The sequence below is a fragment of the Notamacropus eugenii genome, chromosome 1 (genome assembly GCF_028372415.1).
Source record: "Notamacropus eugenii isolate mMacEug1 chromosome 1, mMacEug1.pri_v2, whole genome shotgun sequence".
NCBI lineage: Eukaryota > Metazoa > Chordata > Mammalia > Diprotodontia > Macropodidae > Notamacropus > Notamacropus eugenii.
The window spans coordinates 596,609,134-596,634,043 of record NC_092872.1 but is presented as its reverse complement, the minus strand read 5'-3'; the positions used below and the strand labels follow the sequence as shown (position 1 = coordinate 596,634,043).

Genomic DNA, 24,910 nt, shown 5'->3' with positions numbered 1-24,910 from the left:
TTCACTTTTTCAAAATTCTTTAGATCTCTTTTCTCCTTTTATTCTTCTAGCACTTTTACGGTATTAGGCTTTGCATTCCTCTAACCCCAACCCCAGAGGATAATGTGACATCCAGCATAACACAACAAGCCCAGGGTCAAAGCCATGCTTAGAACTTGGTTCTGTCACAGTTTTTTTCTCCCTCTAATGACATATTGTCTTTCTTCTGCAAGTATGTTAAGAAAGAAGAAAAAAATGAGTTCATTCCTTTTCAGAATTTTTACTTTTTAAAAACCAGAGTAGAAAAGATTCACACTTTGGGTAGAAGTCAGACTAGATTACCTCGTAGATTCTATAATTTTTGTTACAAGGTTGAAATTGTCCATTCTTGTCATGGGATAGAGGACAGCTTAGGATGTGCACCCTTATTAAATGGCTATGGAAGGCATTATGCTGACAGAAAAGATTGAAAAAATCTTATAATTGTCACTGTAGACATAGGTGGTCTCACTGAACCAATGAACCCTATCTTTTTTCCTTTGTTCAGAAGAGAGTGTGATGGTACATACCCATCAAAAGGGGAAAGTCTTGAGTTTCCTTTACCACTTTCATATTTCCTCCTCTAGCCTAGTATAGAATTGACTGGAAATGGGAAAGCCACAGGAGGTATCTGTTTCTTTTCTTTTCTTTTCTCCCTCTCCTCCTCACTCCCATTCTAGTGATTTCAAAAGCATGGAGAGCTCTTTCTTTGGAGACTTCTATCATCTTTGATCTTTACCTTATGGTCTTCAAGGGGAAACCTACTATCACTGGAGATAGTCCATCTGAAGGTAGGACTTGAATTGAGTGAATCAACAAGTATTATTAAGCCCTCATTATGTGTCAAACACTGTGCAAAGCACTTAGGATACAAAAAAGGCAAAAAAAAAATCATGAATCCTGCCCTCAGGGAGCTCATGTTCTAAGGAGGGAGATAACATGCAAATGAATAACTATGTACATTCAAGATATACACAGAGTAGACAGAGCATAATCTTGGAGGTATTCTTGAGTTCAAATCTGAACTCAGACACTTACTAGCTGAGTGACCCTAGGCAAGTCATTTAACCCTATTTACCTCAGTTTCCTCACCTCAGCCAGAGAAGGAAATGGAAAACCACTCCAGTATGTGCCAAGAAAACCTCGAATGGGGTCACAAAGAGTTGATCACAACCAAAAAAATGCCTGAACAACAATCTTGGAGAGAAAGGGAAAGCACTGGTAGTTGAGAGGATTGGGGCAAAACAAATCACTTCATCTCTTTGAGCTCCAGTTTCTTTTCCTAATTGCAAGGTTGTACTTGTAGGTAGGTGGTGCAAAGTATGGAACCCTAGAACTGAAAGCAGACAGAACAAATCTGACTCAAACAACTTAATAGCGTTATGATCCTGGACAAGTTTCCTTATCTGTGATCCTGTATCTGTAAGATTTGCTTATCTATAAAATGGGAATAATAACAGCACCTATCTTCCACAGTTATTGTGAGGGTCAAATGAGATAAAGTGTAAAGCACTTTGAAGCCTTAAGGCGACACATACACACACACACACAATACATAGATAATCTATGTATGTATGTATATGTATGCATATACATATATGCTAGTTCTCTGTATACATATACATACACATATATACACATGCTAGCTCTTATTATTATTATAATACCTTCTTATAAGCCAAAGCGTTCCTCTTAAGTGGAATCTTAGCCTCAGCAGAATTGCAGCCTAGATTAGAGAACCATGACAGGAAATTCCCATGGTACCAGACCATTGGGTTGAATCTTCAAAGTCACTAATACTTCTCTCTCACCTCTTTTATTGTGGAAAGGGGTCAGGTGTTCCGTTTTACCCTCTTTTCCTTCACATTCTCATATCCTTCCCTCCTTCCTCCTACCATATATTGTTCAGGAGTCCAAATTCCTTCTCCAGTTGGTCTAACCCTGCTCTCTGAGCAGGAAAATAATCACCACTCTGTTCAAGCACCTCTACCTTTCCCAGTCCTGTGGTGAGGAGACATCAACAACCTAGTTATTCTCAAGTCCAGTCAGATCATATACTTCCTACATTAATAAAGGAGTATAAAGACTGACCTCATCCCTCTCCATCCCCAAATAAATGTTTGTTGAGTGAAACTGGATTGTTTCTTGAATATGGAGGAAGACTATAGGACAAAGTATCTCATTAGACAGGGCTGCATATATTGAACTGATTTCCAAATTTATCCCTTAAAAGAAATAAAAAAGTGAATAAAACAGACAAATCTTATAGTAGTGATGGCTTTAAGTACGAGAGAGGTCATAAGGGCAGGAGAACAATGAATTTGAACCATAGGGAAAGTAAGGTATTATCCAGCTAATTATCTCAATCCTGATCTCCATTTTATTTAACTAAAGAGACTGAGACAAGACCTGGTGTTACTTTTCATTGTTAGCTATTCTTTAAGGGAAATACAATCTCCCTGAAGTCAGAAGATGAAATAGGGAGTCATGACCAGCCCTTCTCCTGAGCTAAAGCCTGGGAATCCAAAGCAAGTCTTAATCGTGACAAAGAATCAGCTAAATAGAGATAAACCCTAGAGGATGTAATCAGCCAAAGCCACATCGTCTCAGAAGACATGAATGGGAAATTTAGATTGTAGGTCCATAAGCAAATTAGTCCTTAGAGGTTGGTCAGTGAAGTTGAAGCTGAGCATTTGGGAGATTAGAACACTGGAAACGTAAAACTAAGTGCAGGAGTAATTAGGAGTAGGTACTTCTGGGAGACTGCATAAGCTGCAGTGTCATGGTGTCTCAATCTGTGCTTTTATCTGTATAGGGTTCATCTAGGGGGAGTTTCTGCAAGTAGAGCTCAGCACTTTTCCCAGCAATTTTTACATCTATAGAATTGCCTGGAGCACTGAGAAGTTTAGTGACTTGCCCAGTGAAATCATAGAAGACCCTAGCAACTAAATTGAACTAATCAACCAACCAACCAGGAACCAACCAATCAACCAATCAACCAATCAACCAATCAACCAATCAGCCAATCAATCAAGATGTAAATTGGGTTTCAACAAGTCCTTAAACAGCCTGGGAGTTGTGTTTTAATCATTATATGAAAGTGCATGATGATTTAAAAAAAAAAGGGGGTGACGTAACTTAGAAAATGGCTTGTAATAGGCTACAAACAACAGATACACCTCTGAGCCTAAGGATTACATAGCAAGCCAGTCTGAAATTGTATATTCAGGCAGGGAGCCAGTCTAGTGGTAAAGTTCTAGCTTAGCCCTTGGGAGGTAATCACTTTGAGGAGGGGAAAGAGTTTCTCTTTTTCTTCCTTTCTCTGGAGGACCTTATGAATTCAAAAGACCCATCAGAGCCATCAAGATGGTCTGATTTACTGAGTCAGGAGTAGTGCCTTCATCTGTTCCTGAAGCATTAACGGCTGATGTTCCTCAATAAGTTTGTCATACTGAGGAAAAAGGAGTTTCAGGACTTTAAAAGTGAAGTAAAAGCTCTGAGCCCAGCAAAAAGCTATACCTGAAGGAAACTTCATAGGGATTCCATAAAAGAAGAAATTAACTTTTTTTCATTATCTTAAAAAAGATTTTTGCACTTAACAGTATTTTACTTCTTTCCCTAATTACATGTAAAGATAGTTCTCAACATTCATTTTTGTAAGCTTTTGAATCCTAACAATTTTGAAGAGCAATTTGAAACTATGCCCAAAGAGTTATAAAACTGCATACCTTTTGACCCAACAATACCACTACTAGGTCTGCATCCCAAAGAGATCATAAAAAATGAGAAAAGAACCCACATGCACAAAATTATTTATAGCAGCTCTTTTTGTGGTGACAAAGAATTGGAAATTGTGAGGATGTCCATCAATTGGGGAATGGCTGAACAAGTTGTGGTATATGAATGTAATGGAATATTATTGTTTTATAAGAAATGATGAGCAGGCAGATTTCAGACTTACATGAACTGATGCAGAATGAAGTGAGTAGAACCAAGAGAATATTATACGTAGTAACAGCAACACTGTGCGATGATCAGCTATGATAGATGTAGCTCTTCTCAGCAATATGATTCAAGACAATTCCAAAAGGCTCATGATGGAAAATGCTATCCACATTCAGAGAAAAAACCATGGAGTCTGAATGCAGATCAGAGCATGCCATTTTCACTTTTTTTGTGGTTTTTCTTTCTCCTGGTTTTTCCTTGTTGGATAAGATAGATTTTTATACCCAACTCTCAGTGTATGTGATTCCCTATTTGAGACAATTCTGGTGAACTATTCAAGTATTGCCTGCCTCCACCACCCCAATTCCTCCTCCACTATAAAAGCTTTTCCTTGCATACCTCTTTTATGTGAGATAATTTTCCCTGTTCTTCCACTCCCTTCCCCTAATGCATACCTCTTTCTCACATGTTAATATTTTTTTAGATCATCCCAGCATAGTCACCCCGCACCTATGCCCTTTGTCTATGTGTATTCCTAACTGTCCTAATAATGATTAAGTCCTTGGGAGTTACAAATATCATCTTCCCATATAGGAATATAAACAGTTTAACTTTATTGAGTCTCTTATGATTAACCTTTCATGTCTACCTTTTAATTATTTTCTTAAATCTTGTGTTTGAATGTCAAAATTTCTATTCAGTTTTTGTCCTTTTATCAAGAATGCTTGAAAACTCTCTATTTCATTAATTCTGTTTCCCCCCTGAAGGATTATATTCAGTTTTGCTGGATAGGTTATTCTTGGTGGTAATCCTAGCTCTTTTGCCTTCCAGAATATCATATTTCAAGCCCTCTGTTCCTGTAACATGGATACTGCAAAATCTTGTGTGACCATTTGAATGGTTCATTTCTAGCTGCTTACAATATTTTCTCTCATCTGGGAGCTCAGGTATTTGGCTATTATATTCCTGAGAATTTTCATGTGGGGATCTGTTTCAAGAGGTGATCAATGGATTCTTTTAATTTCTATTTTACTTTCTTCTTCTAGGATATCAGAACCATTTTACTTAATAATTTCTTGAAATATGACACCTAAAATCTTTCTTTTTTATCATGGTTTCAAGGCAGTTTGTGATTCTTAAATGATCTTTTTTCTCAATCTGTTTTGCAGATTAGTTGTTTTTCCAATGAGATATTTCACATTTTCTTCTATTTTTTTTCATTCTATTGATTTTGTTTTATTGTTAATTGATGTCTCATGGAATCATACCTTCCACTTGCCCAATTCTAATTTTTAAGGAATTCTTTTCTTCACTGAGCTTTTGTACCTCTTTTTCCATTTGGTTAATTCTGCTTTTTAAGGAATTCTCTTCAGTGAATGTCAGTGCCTCTTTTTACCATTTGGCCAATTCTGTTTTTTAAGGTATTATTTTCTTCAGTATAATTTTGTGCCTCTTTCACCAAGTTGTTGACTCTTTTTTCATAATTTTCTTGCATCACTCTCATTTCTTTTCCCATTTTCCCTTTATTTCTCTTATTTGATTTTTAAAATCGATTTTGAGCTCTTCCAGGAATTCTTGTTGAGACTGTATCCATACACATTTTGGGGATTTTTTTGAGGTTTTGCTTAGATATTTTGACATCAATATCTTATTCTGAGTTTGTGTATTGATCTTCTCTGTTACCATAGTAGAAAGCTTTTGGGGATCAGTTTCTTTTTTTGTTGTTGTTTGCTTCAGCCTATTTCTTGACTTTGAACTTTCAATTTATGTTGAAGCTTGCTCTGCTTACTGGAGTGGGTGTCTTAAGCTTCAGGTTTTTTGTCCTGTTCTTTTCAGAGCTAGTTCTAAGGGCCTGTAAACTTTCAGTGCTTCTAAGGAGAGATACTTGCTTCTCTGCAACCACAAGTACTAGCATTCTTCTTGACCCTGCAAGTGTGATCAGGTCCCCTGATCTCCTGCAGCTACAAATGCTACTGCTCTTCACTCTGGAAGTGTGACCTGGGCCTGTGGGCAGTGCACCAGGATCCTGCATCCAGTACCAGTAGAAGTTCCCCTTCAGTCTCTTTCTGACCACTTTTCTGGCTTCCTTACCATCTCGGGGCTGCTGCTGCCACTGTCATAGATGCTTCCAAAGCCTTCTGCCTGCACTGTGCCAACTCCTACCCCAGTGTCATAGATCTTTCTTGCTGACTTCCAAAGTTTTCTTGGACAAATGGAAAATTGTCCATCCCCAGAAAACAGTCCACCCTAACCTTTTCTTGGCTCTGCCAGTCAAGAATTTGATTTGAGGCATAAGGTTGTTTGGAGGGAAATGTTGAAAAACTTCAGCTGAGTCTCTGCCAATACTCCACCATCTTGGTTCCCCCTTCATCAGTGTCTTAAATGTTCCTACCACATTTTTAGTTTCTCTTATACTTACCTACCTTTGTGCTCTGAATTATTCGATGGCTTCTCTTTTTATTGACATCCCTATGAAAGAGAGCCATTATGGAAGAGTGGATAGAAAGCTAGTTTTGGAGTTATAAAGATCTGAGTTTATGTCTTACCTCTGATATGTACTGACCATGGAGACCCTGGGCATGTTACTTAACCACTCATTGCCTATATGCAATTCTCTAATAGCACATCTTAGTATTATTACATATTATATTGTCATATGATAGGTGTAAATTGAAAAATCATTGATGATCTTCATTTATAGAGTGAACATCTTTATTGAGAATTCACTATAACATTCATATAACACTTTAAGGCTTGCAAAGTGTTTTACAAATATTATCTAATTTCCCCCTTCACACAATCCTGGGAGGTAGGTGTTATTATTATCCTCATTTTTCAGAGGAGGACATTGAGGCAGACAGAGACTGTAACTTGCCCAAAATTACACAGTCAGGAAGTGTAGGAGGATGGATTTGAACTCAGATTTTGCTGACTCCAAGTCCAATGTTGCATCCACTGAACCAGCTAGATGCCTTTATCTATGTCTGGATAGGAGAAGAGAGCACCCAAAAAGCAGAGTCTTAAGCATCTCTGTGTCCCCAAAGTATCTAACACAGTGCTTTGTTTGTATTCATTGAAAGAAGGGAACATTATTAATATAAATACTGTGACATTACTGTTCTAGAACATAAAAATATGTGGACATAAGTTATAACATCCTGGGTCAGGCATATAGTTCACCCTGCCAAGCATGAATGTCTAAGCAGTTGATCATAAGGGAGATGTATTACTATTCCATATCCAGTCTGTTGCCAAATCCTGTTAATTTTACTTTTTTAACATCTCTTCTACACAGTTCTTTCTTTCCTTTGATACTGCTACCATGGTGGTACAGGTCCTCACCACCTTGTACTTGAACCATTACTATAGCTTGCTATTTGGTTCCCTTGTCTCAAATCTCTCTCCAAATCAGTCTATCCTTCACTCAGTTGTCAAAATAATCTTAAAGTTCAGCTCTGATCATGCCCCTAGTCAATCTTTACCTCTTCAATTCAATGAACTTCAGTGGTTTCCTATTACCTCCAGGATCAATACAAAATTATCTGTTTGGGATAAAACCTTTCATAATCTGGTGCCCTTTCTGGTTTTCTTATACCTTCCATATTTACACATACTCTGAGATCCATTGACACTGGAATCTTTGATTTTCCTCACACAAGACAATCGATCTGACTTTGTACATTTTCATTGGCTTTCTCCCATGCCTGGAATTCTCTTTCTCTTTGTCTGTACCTTCTGGCTTCCCTGACCAGCTTCAAGTTCTAACTAAAACTTCTTCTTCAAGAAGCCGTTCCCAATCCCCTTTAATGTTAGTACTTTCTCTCTGTTGATAATCTCTAATTTATCCTCTTTATATCTTGTTTGTATGTAGTAGGTTGCATATTTCACCTTGATTATACTAAATTCTTGTATAACAGAGACTAATTTTTGCTTTTCTTTCTTTCCCCAGCACTTATCACCATGCCTACCAAATAGTAGGTACTTAATAAATGCTTTTTGACTTGCTAATTCTACTTTTATAAATGTCACCAGCTTTCTTCCTTTGATTAAATTGAAAGATAGATATCTCCTTGAGACAATGCCAGGAAGCTGAAAACAAATCCATACTGATTTTGTTCTTCTCTCTTTTTGCTATGGATTTCCAAATTAGTTTATTTCTTATGGGAAAGTGCCTCAGGTGAGAGAGAGACACAACTTTATTAAAGAAGTTCATAAGAGATTGTGGCTAGAATAATGGCATTTAGTATAGGAATGCCTGGTGATCACTAGCCTAGTCTGTTATGTAATTCCAAATTAATTTTATAGAGAAAGATAAAAATAAATCAAACAATTAACAACTTATTTTTTAGATCATTCATCCTAGAATCAAAGAATCAAAATCTTGACATGACAGAAAGTGATAGCTTTACTTCATGTTCTGTTGGGAAAGAAATTTCCAACACATGGTTTTTAATTAAAACTAGAAGTTAAAATTAAGTGGCAGAGTACCTTTTCTTCTTTCATTTGACTGACATTCTGGAGGTGGCAGGGTAGGAGGGAGAGGAAGAGGAGTTTATCCTATTATGGGTACTATGAATATAAAGTCTGAGAGATATAATTTCTGGGTACTCAGTAGGCATTTTATTAACTATGACTAGTGAATAATTAATAAAATAAGTAAATGACACTCTCAGGGACCAAAGACAAATCATGGAGGCCACTCAATGCCTATATACCCTTGGAAGAGTGAATGCTCCCAATAGGTGGAAATCAACTTTGATTAGTTAACAATTAATGAGAGAATGAATGTTATAATGAGAGACTGGCCTATTCTAGGGAGGTGAGGCACTTGATTTTGATTATGTTATTCTTACTCATCTCTACCTAGACTATTCCCAGCTCAGGCAATCTAGACCAGGGCTTCTTAAACTTATTCCACTTGCAACCCCTTCTCACATTTTGGTAGTGTTCATTTGCAGTGCATTGTATGATGGCATGTGCCGTACAAAGTGCACATGCTTTGTGTTCAGAACCAAGGTTTCATTGAAGTTGGGCAATGCAACATGGGCAAGCACTGCCAGAAACACCTTAGATTCATATGTGTTTGATTTTTAATTAATTTTTGGTTGTTGCATGTTCGGAAACCTTTTACAGTTGCCAAGGTTTTTGCAACGCTGTATGGGATCATGACCTACAGTTTAAAAAGTGCTGTATTCTAGACAAAGGGATCTATAAGCCTTATTCAGTAGAATGCAATGGACCAGAATTTACCTAAATTAGATTTTTTTAAAAAGGTTTTCTAGTTAGGTAGGGTCCCACCCAAGATTGAAAAGCACGTACCCTGAGAATTTGGGCAATTTCATCTATCAGCAATGTCCTTCAGAAACTAGCTGAATAACCTACAGGGGGTTATTTCTGAATGAGGAAATAGCAATAGAAAACCTTAATCTCAGTTAAAAATTGTTTGTTAATATGAGAGAGAAATAGTCATTTCTCTCAAGGGTAACTAAATGAGCATAGTTATTAATGTTTTCATTCATGACACTTGTTCTCTCCTTTCTGTGCCTTTGTCCCTCATTCCTCATTCACCTCTTCTCAACTTCACCTCTTAAAATCTACAACTCCTAGTTTCTTTGGAAAATCAAGCATTATCTTATGTGGGAAGCTTTTACTTAGAGCTGTTAGTTGCAAAATGTGCATGTATTTCCCAATTTGTCTCAATTCATGTGATGAAGCTTGGGAGCTCCTACTTCTATACATACGCAGGGGTTTGCACTGTAGGATAAAGGCTGCAGAGTCTAACAAACTAACTGACAGACTATTGAAAAGCAAGGTATTGGGTTCTTCAATTTTCTCTTTTTTTTTTAGGCTACGAAGTATGGGAACTATTTCCAGAGTGGGGTAAGGGAGGTTGTAGATGTCCCATCTCCCTTCTTGTCTTTGTGTGACCAAGGGAACGTTGCTGCTTCTGCCCTTTGGTTTGTTAGTTCTTTCCTGATCGTAAGCAAAAGAATATCCCATGGTGGAGGTGTCCAAGAATGGTGATGACCAAAAGGTCCAAAGATCCTGGAAGGCCTGAAAAGCTTTGGGGTCCCAGGAGCTATAGTGGCTGTGGGAATGATAGATAATGCCATCAAAATTATAGTGATTGTGGCTGATGGCAGGATAAGAATCTAGATTGTGAGCAGAAAGATATGCCAAGGACAGATACAAAGGTGGAAAAATAGCTACCCGAGGAAGGAGGCAACTTTAGAGAGTATAACTCCTTATAGAAGATAGTGGTATTAGCTATAGACTCAAGAAAGGAGCAGATCCTGGGAACCCACATGAATGGCTTATTCAGCAGAAAACTATATACAAGGGAATCTGTGTAAGGACTTTATGGGGAGAAAAAGAGTTTTCAGTACTAGGACTTCTAAATTCCCCTTTGACACAAATGTTCCTTACATCTTTGCTTTACTACTCTAAGTTCAAGCTCACTTTTCCTCATAGACCTATATGTACTTGAAGGGAAGGGTACCTTTGGCTTTTTGGGAGAGAGGGCAGAGGAAAGTTTTGTACTAACTCTGCTGCCATACTACCTTAGTAAATGTCTCTGCTAAAAATGAATGAAGGTTACTAGCTGATTGTTAATTGGAAGCACATTAGTGGGGGCTCAGAACCTACCTCTGGAACCTGAGAATAGTCAGTGCCCCTCTAGTGACTCAACCTGAGTGGGTGACTGCAAGTTAAGGGATATCTATAGATATATACACATATATGTGTATTTATATATATATATATATGTATACGCACACACACACATACACATAAGCATGCACACACATACATGCGGAATACATAGATTATATATGTGTGTAAACATATGTATCTCCCTGATAGAAGGTGAGTTCCTAAAAGGCAGGGACTATTTCACTTTTTGGTTTGATATCCTCAAAACCTAGCATACATATTTATTTAGCATACAGCAGACAATTCATAAATGTTTGTTGACTGATTGGTTGATTGCAAGTTCTTGTTTCAGAGCATCATGGGATTTAAGACTAGAATAAGAGAGCTCCTAGAATTGGGAGCTAATCTAACCCTCTCACTTCAGAGGTAAATTAACCAAGGTCTAGAAAGTTGCTCAGAGTCACATACTTATTTGGCAGCCATGCTGGGATGAGAACTCAGGCTTTCTCATTACTAATCTAGTACTGTTTCCACTGGGCCTAGAGTTCAGTCTTGAGGTGACTATGTATTCTAGGTTAGTATGACTAATTTGGGGGTTTAGATAGTTGATCAGGCTCTCTTCCTCTCCCAACATTTAGCATCTAATGTTATTTAAATGAAGAATTATTTGGTAAGAGTTAGCCATATCACTAAAAGGTGAAAACAAAACTCCAAAACACATTATATATATATATATATATATATATATATACACACACATATATATATACATACATACATACATACATACATATATATATATATATATATATATATATATATATATATATATATATTGCAGTGAGATTTATTGAAGCATATGAGATGGCAGAGATGAATTACAACCAGACTGCTATTAAATAGATGTAGAGTGCTCAGAGTGTAAATGCGGTCCACTGTGCCCTTTGGTACTTCCAGACAAGGGGCACACTTCTCTATAAAGGCAGGTTTTGGTAGCAATTTAATGTTCCTCCTAATAGGAAGAAAGGACTCAGTCTCAGACTGAGGATACTCTGCTTGGATTTTGATCCTTATTCTTGACTGTGATTAAAGAATTGTCAGATAGCCTTTATGAGGAAGAGAGCTTCCAGTCACCATATGCTGACAGACAAGAGCAAAGATGTTCAAAAGGTGCCCTGAAGAAATAAAGCTTAGAAGCTGAGAGTAGAAAGCAGCTCAGAGAATAGGAGACCAGTGGAGCACTGCCTCATAGTTACTATATGCCCAGCAGAAGACCATGGACTAGCAACCCGTAAGACCAGTGGCAGCACCCACCAACAGCCAAGCCCAGGTGTGAGTATGTCCAGTAAAAGCAATGCAGCGACACCACCAGGAGACATCAATGATCCTGTGACACTGAGGGTGTGAGTTGTCCTTGCACATGTACACCCTGGCCAAGCATCTTCAGTGTTTTCCCACATCTCTTCCCTAGACATATCCAACCTTTGTACTAAACAGTTTATATATTTTTAGAAGGTTGTGCCCTGGGTTGATGCTCCAGGCTACTTTCACTTCTATGCTATTTCAATAAATGGCTGTTTTAAATGATGTTCTTTGACTGAGGAGTAGAAATTAGCACATTGGTGTGTGTTTGTCCTTTGTTGCTGAAGAAGATCACGCCATCAGAGAAATAATGACATGACTTACACTTGACTTTTGTTTTTGAGTGAAGGAGGGCTGTGCAGGTCACCAGCCTCACTTCTCCTCCAGAGCCATCTGAATCTAGTGACCAGATATTCATCAGGATGACTGGAGATGACTCAGGATGAGGCAGTTGGGGTGAAGTGACTTGCCCAAGGTCACACACCTAGTGAGTGTCAAGTGCCTGAGGTGAGATTTGAACTCAGGTCCTCCTGGCACCTGCACTGGTGTTCTATCCACTGTACCACCTAGCTGCCCCTTAACACATTGGTGGAGGTTTATGAATCATGAGTTTTTGAATGTATGATTTTTGAATTTAGTGTACAGATCTACATGGTACTTCATCTAATTGATGTTTACATTTATACATAATTTATATGAGTTTATTTGTGTGGGTGTCCCTCCCTAGTAATTCTGAAGAGCATCACTCTGCAGGACCCAACTCTTTCTGTGTGGGGGGAAGGGGAGAGATAGGTGTTTGGCTAGAGGAAGGAGAAAAGAAGTGGTTGATATTTAGAAGGGAGAGAATGAAAAGTGGGTCTGGAATTTAGGAAATGTTAGAAAAAAACTTAATAACTATTAGAGTTCCCCCCCCCCCCCCAAATAGAATGGACTGTCGCATGTTGATTTCAGGGGAAAATCCCAAATGACGTGGTTAAAAGGGAGAGAGATGGTTCCTATGACTACTGCTCAAAAGCACAATTTAAAACCATATCTGACTTAGAATTCTCCTGAATATTAACATCAGTTTAACTTCCCTGGCTGACTGTTTGAAGTGTTTGATATTTAGTCTGTGAATTCGAAATGAAATTGGAGTGCAGGAAGAGAAGGAAGAGAAATGTCCAGGAGATCTAGTTTCTAATCCTAACTCTGGTAGTTATTAGTTCTGTGATCGTTGGCTAGTCATAGAAACACAGAATTTGAGGATTGGAAGGGTTCTCAGTGGCCATCTAGGTCACCCTAGGATTGAAAAGAAGCTGTAACATACCTGAAAATTGCTCATCTAGTCTCTGATTGAAACTAACACCACATAAAGCAACCTATTGCATTCTTCTGGGAGGCTCTAATAGCCTCCAATATAATAGTTAATTTTTTTTTCTGACATCTCCTACATCTCCTAAATTTGCCCCTTTTGCAGCTACATCCATTGCTCTTGATTTTGTCCTCTGGGGTCAAACAGAGCAACGTGACAGACTTACACAAGCCCCTGTCATGCACCACGTGGGTCTCCTTTTCTCTAGGCTAGACATACTCTGCTCCTCCAACCAACCCTCATGTGACATGAGCTAAAATACCATTTCATTCTCCTCTGGATGTTTTCTAGCTTGTCATTGCCCTTCTCAAACTGTGGTTCCCAGAACTGAATGTAATAGTAGAAGACTGACTTGGGCAGAGTACAGTGGGACTAGCACCTCTTCATTCCCTTGAAAGCTACACTTCTTTTAATGAAGCGTGATATGTAATCTGCTTTTATGGTTTCCAAATCACACTGCTGACTCCTTGAGTTGGTGGTTCACTAAAACCCCCAGATATTTTTCGGAATTTCTAATTATACCTTTTCCCCCTTGTGTCATGAAGTTGATTTTTGTACTATTAGCTTAAGACAAAAGTTATCACTACTGAATTTCATCTTATTAATTTGTTCCAGTGTTCCCTCCTATCCAGATCTCCCTCTCAGCTATGTATCTACTGTCAATTTGCTAAGCATGCCATCTATCCTACTTCTTTGTAATCACTATGTTCTTTTCTAGATTTTTAAAATATCTTTAATTATCTGCTCTAGAGTATTCCTAGGAATCAAAGTCAAACCCACTTAGCCTCTCTGAGCTACAATTTCACCTGTGAAATTGGGGTAATGATATCTGTAGTACCTTATTTATAGGGATTTTGTAATGTCCAAATCAGATAATGTGTGTAAAGTGGTTTAAGAACTTTAAAATGCCATATAAATGTCAGTTTTCATTATATGCAAATGAACTTTGTACTCAACAGTATTACTATTATCAATGTTAATAAAAACAATTGTTCTCATGGTAGAACAAGGAAGATAATAATGATAGCTGGCTTAGCACTTTAAGGTTTACAAAATGCTTCATAAATATTATCTCATTTCCTTTCATACTAGAAGCTGGAATTATTATTATGGCCATTTTATAGATCAAGAAAATGAGAGAGAAGTTAAATGACTTGCCCAGGGTCACACAGCTAGTAAGTGATTGAAGCTGGATTTGAACTCTGGGCTAAGATCCAGCACTCTTCACTTGTGTCACTTAGCTAATGAAGTTTCATCCCACTCAAGTCATTTTGTCTGTTTCCTAGGAAACATGAATGAGGAACTTGAGTTCTGGGACTAGGCAAAGATGAGTCTCATTCAACCCAGCTGGACTAGATAATCAGATGACCTGGATTCTGTTCCTGATTGCTTTCTCATTGTTATGCTCACTGTATATAAGAAATTATTTAAACTTCCTAGGGCTTAGTTTACTTATTTGTAAAAAATTAGGCTACTACTTCCTAACCTGCCTAGCATGTAGGGTTATTATGAGACTCAAATGAATGTGAAAGATAATAGATGTAAGTGGATTTTGTAAAGCACAGTACTAATGTAATGTAGTATTATTTTTAAACTAGTCACTGAATAACCATGGTCATGAGCCTCAGAGCACAATACCCATGTGCATTGCTGCACTGGCAATTGTCTGAAAGAAATTGGGCTTGATCTAAAAGAAATTCAGTCATGTGGAAGCAAGAATTTTAATAAACATTGAAAATATGACCCCTGGCACTTATGCTTTCATTGCCATAAGCTTTATGAATTACTGCCCTGATACTGACAAGCTGTTGAAAATTTGACAGCCTGGAAATAAGTTATTTCCCAGTATTCTTTCCAGGATGGTAAAGTTTTTGTAGGCTGCTGGCTTCTTGAGATATGTGTGCAAAGATGATCAATTCTCCCTCTTGACTCCTCTATTTCTGTCAATAGCACAACCCTTATTCCCCCAGGCTCAAAACTTTAGTAATTTTGACTTTTCCCATTCCCTTTCCCCACACATCCACTCAATTACTCATATTTGCTTTAGTATCAATTACCAATGATTGATAATATCTTTCATTCCCATCCCTTGCTTTGCATCTTAACTGCCACCATCCTAGTTCAGGTACTTATAACCTTTTACCTGATCTATTCCAATAGATTCTTAACTGATCTCCTTACCCCCACCCCAATCCTATTCATCACCAATCTATCCTTCACATAGCTGCCCAATTAATTTTTCTAAAGCACAACTCTGGGTAAAGTGTAGGTCCAATGAGAGACTATAAACTAGTCATTGGAGGACCCACCTACCTAAATTTGGAGAGTCTCACTAGTTTGGCCACTTGGTGATATATATGTATACATATACACACGTACCCACATAACATACATGTACATATACATAAACACATACATATACATATGCTACATTAATTCTCAAAAACACTCTACTAAATTACAGAGGAATTACACATTGTGCTGGTAGCCTGATATTGGATTCATAAGTTATTGTTGTAGGGACACATAATATATCATTCCACTTCTCTTCTCCTCCCATCCCCCAGTTTTCAGTGGTTACTGATTACCTATTGAATAAAGTCACTCAAATTAATCAACAAACACTAATTGAGCACCCAGACACTGGGAATACCAGGACAAAATAGAAACAGTTCCTGCATGCAAAGAGTTACATTCTGTCAGGGAATGTCAAACTCCTTAGCCTTGGAAAGACACAATGGAAAGTGTGTTGGATTTGGACTCAGGAAGACCTGCGTTCGAACTATGTCTCTGTCACTTGTTCAACTGTGTGAATATAAGCAAGTTACTTAACCTCATAAACCTCAATTTTCTCCTCTGTAAAATAATAATAATACCCTTTTGAAATCATGTATATTAATTGTTTTGTAAATCTTAAAATACTTAAAAGTATTTGTTAGCATCCTCATCATCATGATAATTATTATCATATATTAGCCTGGCATTCAAGCTCCTTCACAGTCAGGTTCCAATTTAACTTTCCAGCTTCAACTCTAATTGCCTCCCATCAGGTACTCTATACTCCAAAAACCTTGGAATAGTCATTATCTCCCAAACATGCCTCAACCTCCATCTCTTTGCCCCTCCACTCTCCATTCTCTTGAACTGAGGTGTGCTTCCACCATTTCCACCTGTTGAAACTTTCTCCACTCTTCAAGACTTAGATATATATCACCATCCTAATGATCTTTCTCTCTCTGTGTCTCTCTCTTAGAGTTGTTCTTAGGAGAGGACCTTATAAACCTTAAAGTCAGTTAGTCAGTCAATAAGCATTTATTAAGTGTTTGCTGTGTATCAGGCATTGTGTTAGAAGCAGGGGATATGGGGGGAGGAGCCAAGATGGTGGAGTAGAAAGATGCACATATACTAGCTCTTACCCCATAGCCCATAAAATACTTGTAAAGAAGAACTCCCAACAAATTCTAGAGCAGCAGAAGCCACAGAACAACAGAGTGGAGGAGATTTCTATCCCAGAGAGACCTGTGCGAAAGGTCTGTGGTGCACCAGATGTGGAGCAGAGCCCAGCCCTGCCTTGGCTGCACGGCACCAAGAGGAGCAGATCTGAGCAGGCTTCAGGGACAGAATCTCCAGGGGCAGCACAGATCCCTCAACCCACAGGCGCCAAAGGTCAGTGAGAGGATCTTTCTGGCTGGCTGAGAGGGGAGCGGGGTGTCCCCATAACTCAAGCCTCCTCAGGAGGCAGCAGTAGAGGCAGCAGCTGATGAGGCTCCCAAAGCAGGCAATAGCCTGCATCCATTGTTGAAAGTCTCATGGTAAATCCCTTGAGGGAAGTGAGCCCTGTGTGGCAACCCTGCCCCAACACGAGCAGTTGATCTTAATCTCACATTGAATAGCAGCTCTGCCCTGATGGAAAACCCCTGGAGCTTTGGAGCAGCTCATCTGAATCTCAGCTCCCAGTGCTGGCTTGGTGGAACTGGAGGCCAGGTGGTTGTGGACTGGAAACTCAGAAGTCAAGTAACTGGCTGGGAAAATGCCCAAAAAAGGGGAAAAAAATAAGACCATAGAAGGTTACTTTCTTGGGGAACAGGTGTCTCCCCCCATCCTTTCGGATGAAGAAGAACAAGGCATACTGTCAGAGGAAGTCAAGGCCTCCAAGGGGAACTTAAATTGGGCTCAGGCAATAGAAGACCTTAAAAAACAAGTTAACAGCTTACTAAAGGAGAACCAAAAAAATGCTGAGGAAAATAACAGCTTTAAAAAGAGGCTAACTGAATTGGAAAAAGAGGTCCAAAAGAAGCAGGGGATACAAAGAAAAGCAAAAACATGCTCCCTGCTCTCAAGGTAATATTCTAGTTAGGGAGACAATGTGCAAACAATTATGTATCTGGGTTCTTATAGTATAAATTAAAAACATTTTTATTTAAATTTTAATTCACAGACTAAAACAATAATTTCCATAATAACATAATAAAAAAGATGATTGCACATGAAACTGAAAATCTATTATGTATAGCTTGCTATTTCTTTTAAATATATGATAGTTATATAAATTTCTTTTTTTTCCTTCCCTCACCTCCACCCTAGAGATGGTTACCATTAGACACAAAAGGTGTGTGTACATATACATGTAGAATTATTCTCTATATACTTCTAGTTATCAGTTCTTTCTCTGCATGCAGGTAGCACCTTTCTTTGTATGTCATTTATAATTAATTTAGGCATTTATAATAGCCAAAATGACTTCATCACTCAAAGCCATTCTTAAAACAATACTGCTGTTATTCTGTACAGTGTTCTCTTGGTTCTGCTCATTTTATTCTTCATTATTTTGTGCAGGTCTTTCCATGTTCCTCTAAGATCACTGAGCTCATCATTTCTTATAGCAGAGTAACATTTCATCACAATCATATACCACAACTTGCATAATTAAAAAGAAATCTTAGACTCTTCTGTCAACGGTTACAAGAGGGACTGTTTGGCATTAGAGGGGCAGGACCACCAGGAAGAGTGTCCTGAAGAAGGTTGTGTTTGAGCTGAGTTTTGAAGGAGACCATGGAAGCCAGGAGATGGTGGTTAGGATATATCTATATCTATATAGAAATCTATCTATCTACATATATATAGATATAGATATCTATCTATCTACATATATATGTATATATACATATATATGTCCATTGTGGACATTAGGGGGACAGCCAGTGAAAAGACAGGCAGTAGATGGAGTATCATGTATGAAGAACAACATGGAGGCAGTATTACTGGATGAAAGAGAGCACATAAAGGGGAGTAAAGAGTAAGACTGGAGACTGGAAAGGTAGGATGGGGCCAGGTTGTGGAGGGCTTTAAAAGCCAAGCAGAAAATTTTATATCTGATCTTGGAGTTAAAAGGGAGCCAATAGAGTTTATTGAATTGGAGATGGGGCTTATTGTTATTATCTTAGCTAAAAGTGATTATTTTCTTTTTGAGCAAACTCTCATAGGGTTGCTGTTTGTCTTTCATTCTCAAAGAGGAACATGACATCAAGAAGGTGATGACATGATGTGCAATTTAATTTGATTTAAGTGAGGGAGGGCAGTGCAAAGTCACTAGCTTCACTTTCATGTCTGGAGCCATCGGGGTCCAGTGACCAGATATATATCAGGCAGGACAAGTGGAGATGGCCCGGATATAGTGGGAGACCTTGGCTTTTTTAAGGAAAGGAAACCTCAATTTAAGATTGCTCTGAGATAAAACTCAGTGAGTCAAGCCATATAACGGATCACAAACCCATCCATAAAGGGTCACAAATTCTTCAAAGTATGACAGACTCTTGGGGAATTTAGATAAGCTGACATCTATGTCCTTAGCCAGGACTCACATATCAATAAAAAAGAGGCAGATTTCTCTTGAATGCAGAGGCTGGGTACTTTGGGTCCTGAGTACTGTCAGATAATCCCAACACCAATAGAGATCAGGTTCTGGGCCTGGGTAACCAGGGTACACTGGGTTACAATTACACTGAGTAATTTCAGTAAATTGAGGAAGCCAAATGTATAGGTATAATAACCATAACTAAAAGGGACCCATATAGAGGTTCATAAAATTTTTGTATTGAAATGAATAGACAGATAATGAATTTCTGGGGCTTTACTAATAAATATAGTGTCATTCCACTGAGTGATGGTTATCAATAAAAACTATTTTTATATGTATAGTCTTATCCCACATGGTCCAAGTGATTGATGGACTTTTTTTGGTAGATTCACTACATTTTTTCATTTATTCATAAGGTCATGATCAGAATCCACAGAGTCCATCTCCTTCATTTTACAAATGAGGAAATTGAGGTTTAGGGAAGTTAACTGACTTTTCTATAGTCACATATATAGTAAGTTTCTTTAAAAAAAATTTATAGTTTCTTTTTAAAATTAATTAATTTTGGTTTTCAATTTTTTTCATGTTTTTGAATTCTAAATTTTCTCCTCCTCCTTCTTCTTTCCCCAAGATGGCATGCAATCTGACATAGGTTCTACATATACATTCATATTAAACATATTTTCATATTAAGACTGATGGATTCTTGGTAGTGGCTTTGAATCTTCCAAGTTTGGAGTGTACCCCACCATGATGTATATGCTATGTCACTGTTAGAGATGCTGATAATGTATTGCATTTTATCATATTTATGAACAAATTATCTTCCCTACTAGATTGTAAACTCCTTGAGGGCAACGGCTATATCTAATTCACTTTTATCCCACAGTGCCTAGATACCTAACATTCATCAGGTATTGCATAAATGTTAATTGAATAAATAAATGAATGTTAACAAAACAAAGAAAGAACATGAAATATTTCATTGATGTACATTTCAAGCTACTTCCTTCCAAAGATTGTCCCCTAGCAACATCCATACTGACTGGTTTCCTACAACTTTGCCATTTTGGGGTTAAATATAGTTAGAAGAAACAAATATCAGCAAATAGACAAAGAGGAGACATGAAGTAAGTCCAAAAGCTAAAAAAAGAGGATTTGTTTCAAATTAAATTGAGAAGTGATTCATAGTGATTTTGTCTCCAACTAGTTAGTACAGGGACTACATAAACCTTCAGCATCTCTATTAGCAGTGGCTAGACAAATGTGTATCATGAAAGACATAGCTTAATCTTAGTAAGAACTTCTCTCTGGAAGTGATTAAACATGATAAAATCTCTTTCACAAGAGAACTTTAAAAATAATACTAGGTGTTGGAAATGCTGCAGGTCTAGAACACAGAGAATAATAAAGATATTGTTCCTTGTTCAGGAAGGCTCTGAATTTCACTCCTCATCACTGGCTGTGACTGGAGAGGGGATCAAGTGATTGAAACTCCACTACAGGTGGAGCATTTAGGAAATCTTGGAAATAAATGAAATACTGCTGGATATGGTATCAAAGTGGGCTGGAAAGTGGCTTAAATATAGGAAGTGCAAGAGCTAAAAGGAAGTGGAGGCAGTGTTGGTAAGGAATATGGTTCAGGTGAGCCTTTTACAATGAGAGGAGATTAGGTTTCCTCATTTGCAAAATGAAGGATTTGAAATGGATGATTATAGCTCTAGGAGTTTATGATCCTATCCCTAACTGGTAAAGTTTCAGGACATGGAGGATAAATATTTTAGGCACCTTTCAAATCTTACCATGCAGGACTGCTCACAGGGTCAGATAACATTAAGTTTATTTTACCAGTGTGGAAAGTGAGGCACATATGAGTTGTGATTTGTTTAATGTCATAAACTAATGGCAGAACCAGGTCTTGAGTCCAAGTCTGTTGGCTTCTGGTTGAGTATTCTTTTTGATCCATAAAAATTCCTTCCTTTGGAGGCAATTCTCCCTGTATTCCCACCACTTTCTCCCCTCCTCCCCACGTTACACTGCCCCCCTCTCCAGTGACTCATCTTGCAGTGGCTAGAAGAGGTACAGATGCAATGAAATGGCTCCAGCTATTTCCTGGAGCTGCTAAGCAGAATGCATTTGATTGTACTGCTTGGCCTACTACGTTATCATTATGAAAAGCATTTACTTTGTACTTCTTTATATGAGCTGTTGTGCTATAATGGCACTCCCTTACCTTTTGAGTGTATATAGATGTGTGTGTGTGTGTGTGTGTATGTGTGTGTGTATAACTTTAAGTATGTATTAGAAAGAGGACAGATGCTTGAACATTTCTTTTTCTTTGAATTTGAAAACACTTGTTTTTTTATTCAAGAAGGGTGATTTCAATTAAAGAAAAGAAAATCTCAATAACATAGGAACCCATGTGTGCGAAATGGACAGCCTCATCATATATTAAAAAGGAGAATTACAATACCCAAGTCTTCCTTTTATCACAGAAACAAGGGGAGAGAACCATTTGAAATCCACTCTGGAATTCATCTAAATGACCAAGATAGTTATAGAGCATATGATTTTCAAAGCCATTCCTCCCTCCACACTGAGATAGCTCTGACTGTGCTGCTTTTTCTTGTGTTTCAGGTTTGTTTTCTAAAGACTGGTGAAAAGAAGAAAAGAGAGAAAAAGGTAAAACCACCTCTTTGTATCTTGTGATCCCATGGAGGATTTTGGAATGAAGGTACCAAAATGACTAAAAATGACAGGCTCTGCAGCAACTTAAGGTGGTTTTAGACTCTCCCTTGCTTGAAATGAGGTAAGTGTGGTTTGATAACCAATCCTGGGTCAGAGGTCAGGCTTCTAGAAATCAACACACATATTTTTTGGTTGCTTTTTGATGAAACCCTGGAAAGATTAAACTGATTGAAGAACCTTTGACTAAGGCTGAGTCTATACACAAACTAGTTTGAATTGTTGATTAGTCACTTCAGTTAAAAAGTAGGGACTATTTCTTTGTTTTTCTGCCCCTGCAATAATTAATTCCAGGACTCAGTGAATAGCTTGATGACCATGCTTTGGATGATTGGAATAAGATAAGGTGTCTTAAAGGATCCCGGCACGACAAAAGGAAGTCTAAACCAGTGGATGAAGCATAAGCAGAGTATGACAACAAACATTACAAAGATCTGGACAAGTTGTCAATTAGCCATCAGGCAGCCATTTCAACAGGTTGATAAAACATATTGTCATCTAACTGCATATCTAACTGCAGGCAATAGATGTCAGGATATCTAATAGAAAGTAGGGTTCTTAATGGTAGTCTTTGGCTTGGGGAAGGATGCCAATTTCTAGGAATGAGAATTAGGGAGTTGCCCAGTCCTGAAGAAATTGAGGTGTGGGGAAATGTACTAACACAGCATCTTAGGTCTGAAAGACCAACATAAATATCCAGTTGTTAGAAATTAAGAATAAGGTGATTTAGCAGCTGGGAGTGAGAGGAGGAAAAAGGGCTCAGTTACAAGCATTAGGGAATAAGATAAGAGGGAGACCAGCAGAAAAATTGACCCTTTGATGCCTGACCTGGGTCTTCATAGCTATCTTGTCTGGTGACTGAATCCCAGGGTCTGTAATAGGACTAAACCTGCAAGTAAGGGGTGAGGTAGATTAAAGGTCAGACAGGTTCATCATTATGTACTCAGTTCTCTTACTCCCTGTATGAAAACTATCAAAATAAGGCCTATAGCTTATCAGAGAAGTCTATTTATTCATTTGGTAGAAAAATTCTAGGGAGATGCCTGAGGCATATGGAGATTAAATGATTTGCCCAAGATGTCACAGGTAATAGATGTCAGAAGTAGGATTTTAATCCAGATACTCCTGACCAGAATCCCAGAACTCTACTGGCAAAGACATGCTGCCTCTCTTTTAGCGGTAAGTTCAGCAAAAGAAATTGGCTATTTTCTGTCTCAATGACAAAACATAGCTGACTTGATTGAAAAGATCATTCTCAATTGTTGTTTTTGCATTATGCGGTCATATGTTCTGTTCTTAGAGAACTTTTTCTTGCAACTTCTAAAAAATGTTCCCCCAATATCTTGAAATAAAACCTTAGCCCTAACTTCTCCCCTACCATCCTCACCTCCACTTCCTAGAAAATTTTTCCACCTGTCCATCAGCTTGAGCAGTACAGTGAATGACCAGTACAGTAGAGCTTCCTTGATTGTTCTATTTCAGAGAAATTTATATTTCCATGGCTTTTTGATCTCACTAATGTGAAGATCTCTTCTGTTAGTGTTCTTTGCCTTTGCAAATGTTGTCAGTTAATCACAGAGAGAGACCCAGTTCTATTAGGTCTTTTGCTATGGTTGATGATGACTTATCCATACCTTATTCTGTGTAATTTTTGTTTACGTCCTTCCATAAATCTAATACAGAGGATTTATCCACTGTGTGTCAAGCCTTCCTTCAGGGCTTTAATATTTTGCATGTACTTGTGCAGCACTTGGACTTTTTGTCATTTAGCCCTTGTTTTGGCCACTTGACAAGTCCAGCTTTTTTCTGATTAAAGATGTCCTTAATGATGTCTTTTATGGCATTTCTCTCACGTGAGTTGTTGTTGGAAATATGCCACATCCTATTTATATACAACATGCATTTCTAATTGGAGAAGATGTAGGAAAGTTAGAACACTAATTCATTGTTGGTAGAGCTATGAACTGATCCAACCATTCTGGAGAGCAACTTGGAACTATGCCCAAAGAGCTACAAAAATATGCTTGCCCTTTGACCCAGCAATATTGCTTCTAGGACTGTATCCCAAAGAGATCATAGAAATGGGAAAGGGTCTCACATGTACAAAAATATTTATAGCAACTCTCTTTGTGGTGGCCCCAAACTGGAAATCAAGGAGGTGCCCTTCAATTGGGGAATGGCTGAACAGATTGTGGTATATGAATGTAATGGAATACTATTGTGCTATAAGAAATGATGAACAGGAACACTTCAGATAGCCCTGGAAGGACTTATATGAACTGATGCCAAGTGAAAGGGGCAGAACCAGGAGAACTCTGTACACAGCAACAACCACAGTGTGCAAGGAATTTTTCTGGTAGGCTTAGTACTTCATTGCAATGCAAGGACTTAAAAAATTCCCAATGGACTCTTGAGGCAAAACACCTTCCACATCCAGAGAAAGAACTATGGAATTGGATTGCAGAATGAAGCAGGCCATTTTCTTTTGTATTATGTTTTGTTTTGTTTTGTTTTATGATTTCTCCCATTCATTTTAATTCTTCTATGCAACATGACTAAGGTGAAAATGCATTTAATAGGAATGTATGTGTAGAACCTATACAAGATTATACATAGTTTCAGGGAGGGAGTGGAGAGGGAGGGGAAAGAGAGGGGGAGGGAGAGGAAAACCTAAGATATATGGAAGTGATTGTAGAATACTGAAAACAAAATAATTTAATGAAAAAAGAAAAAAATTTAAAAAAGAAAAACAATTTTAAAAAACCATGCATTTCTCTATTGCCATTTGGGTCACCTGAACTTCTGATTTTTTGGAGTTGGTACAGTTGCATAATTCATATCCACAAAACATCATGAGAGAATATTGGTGTTAAAGATGAGAACAACTTTAGATCATTGAAAGCACTATGAATTTTTCCAAATATGCAATCTCTCAGAGGCAAGTTATTTCACTCTTCTCTTTATATTCAATCCTGGACCTA

General features: G+C 38.0%; 1 long non-coding RNA gene across 1 annotated transcript in view; it reads left to right on the top strand.

Moving 5' to 3' along the window:
* Positions 1–24,602, top strand: part of LOC140520579 (uncharacterized) — a 96,231-nt gene extending 71,629 nt beyond the window's left edge. The window contains exon 3 of the long non-coding RNA XR_011972578.1: positions 21,822–24,602. This is a non-coding gene — a long non-coding RNA (uncharacterized lncRNA). The remainder of the gene's footprint in view (positions 1–21,821) is intronic.
* Positions 24,603–24,910: the final 308 nt, after the last annotated feature.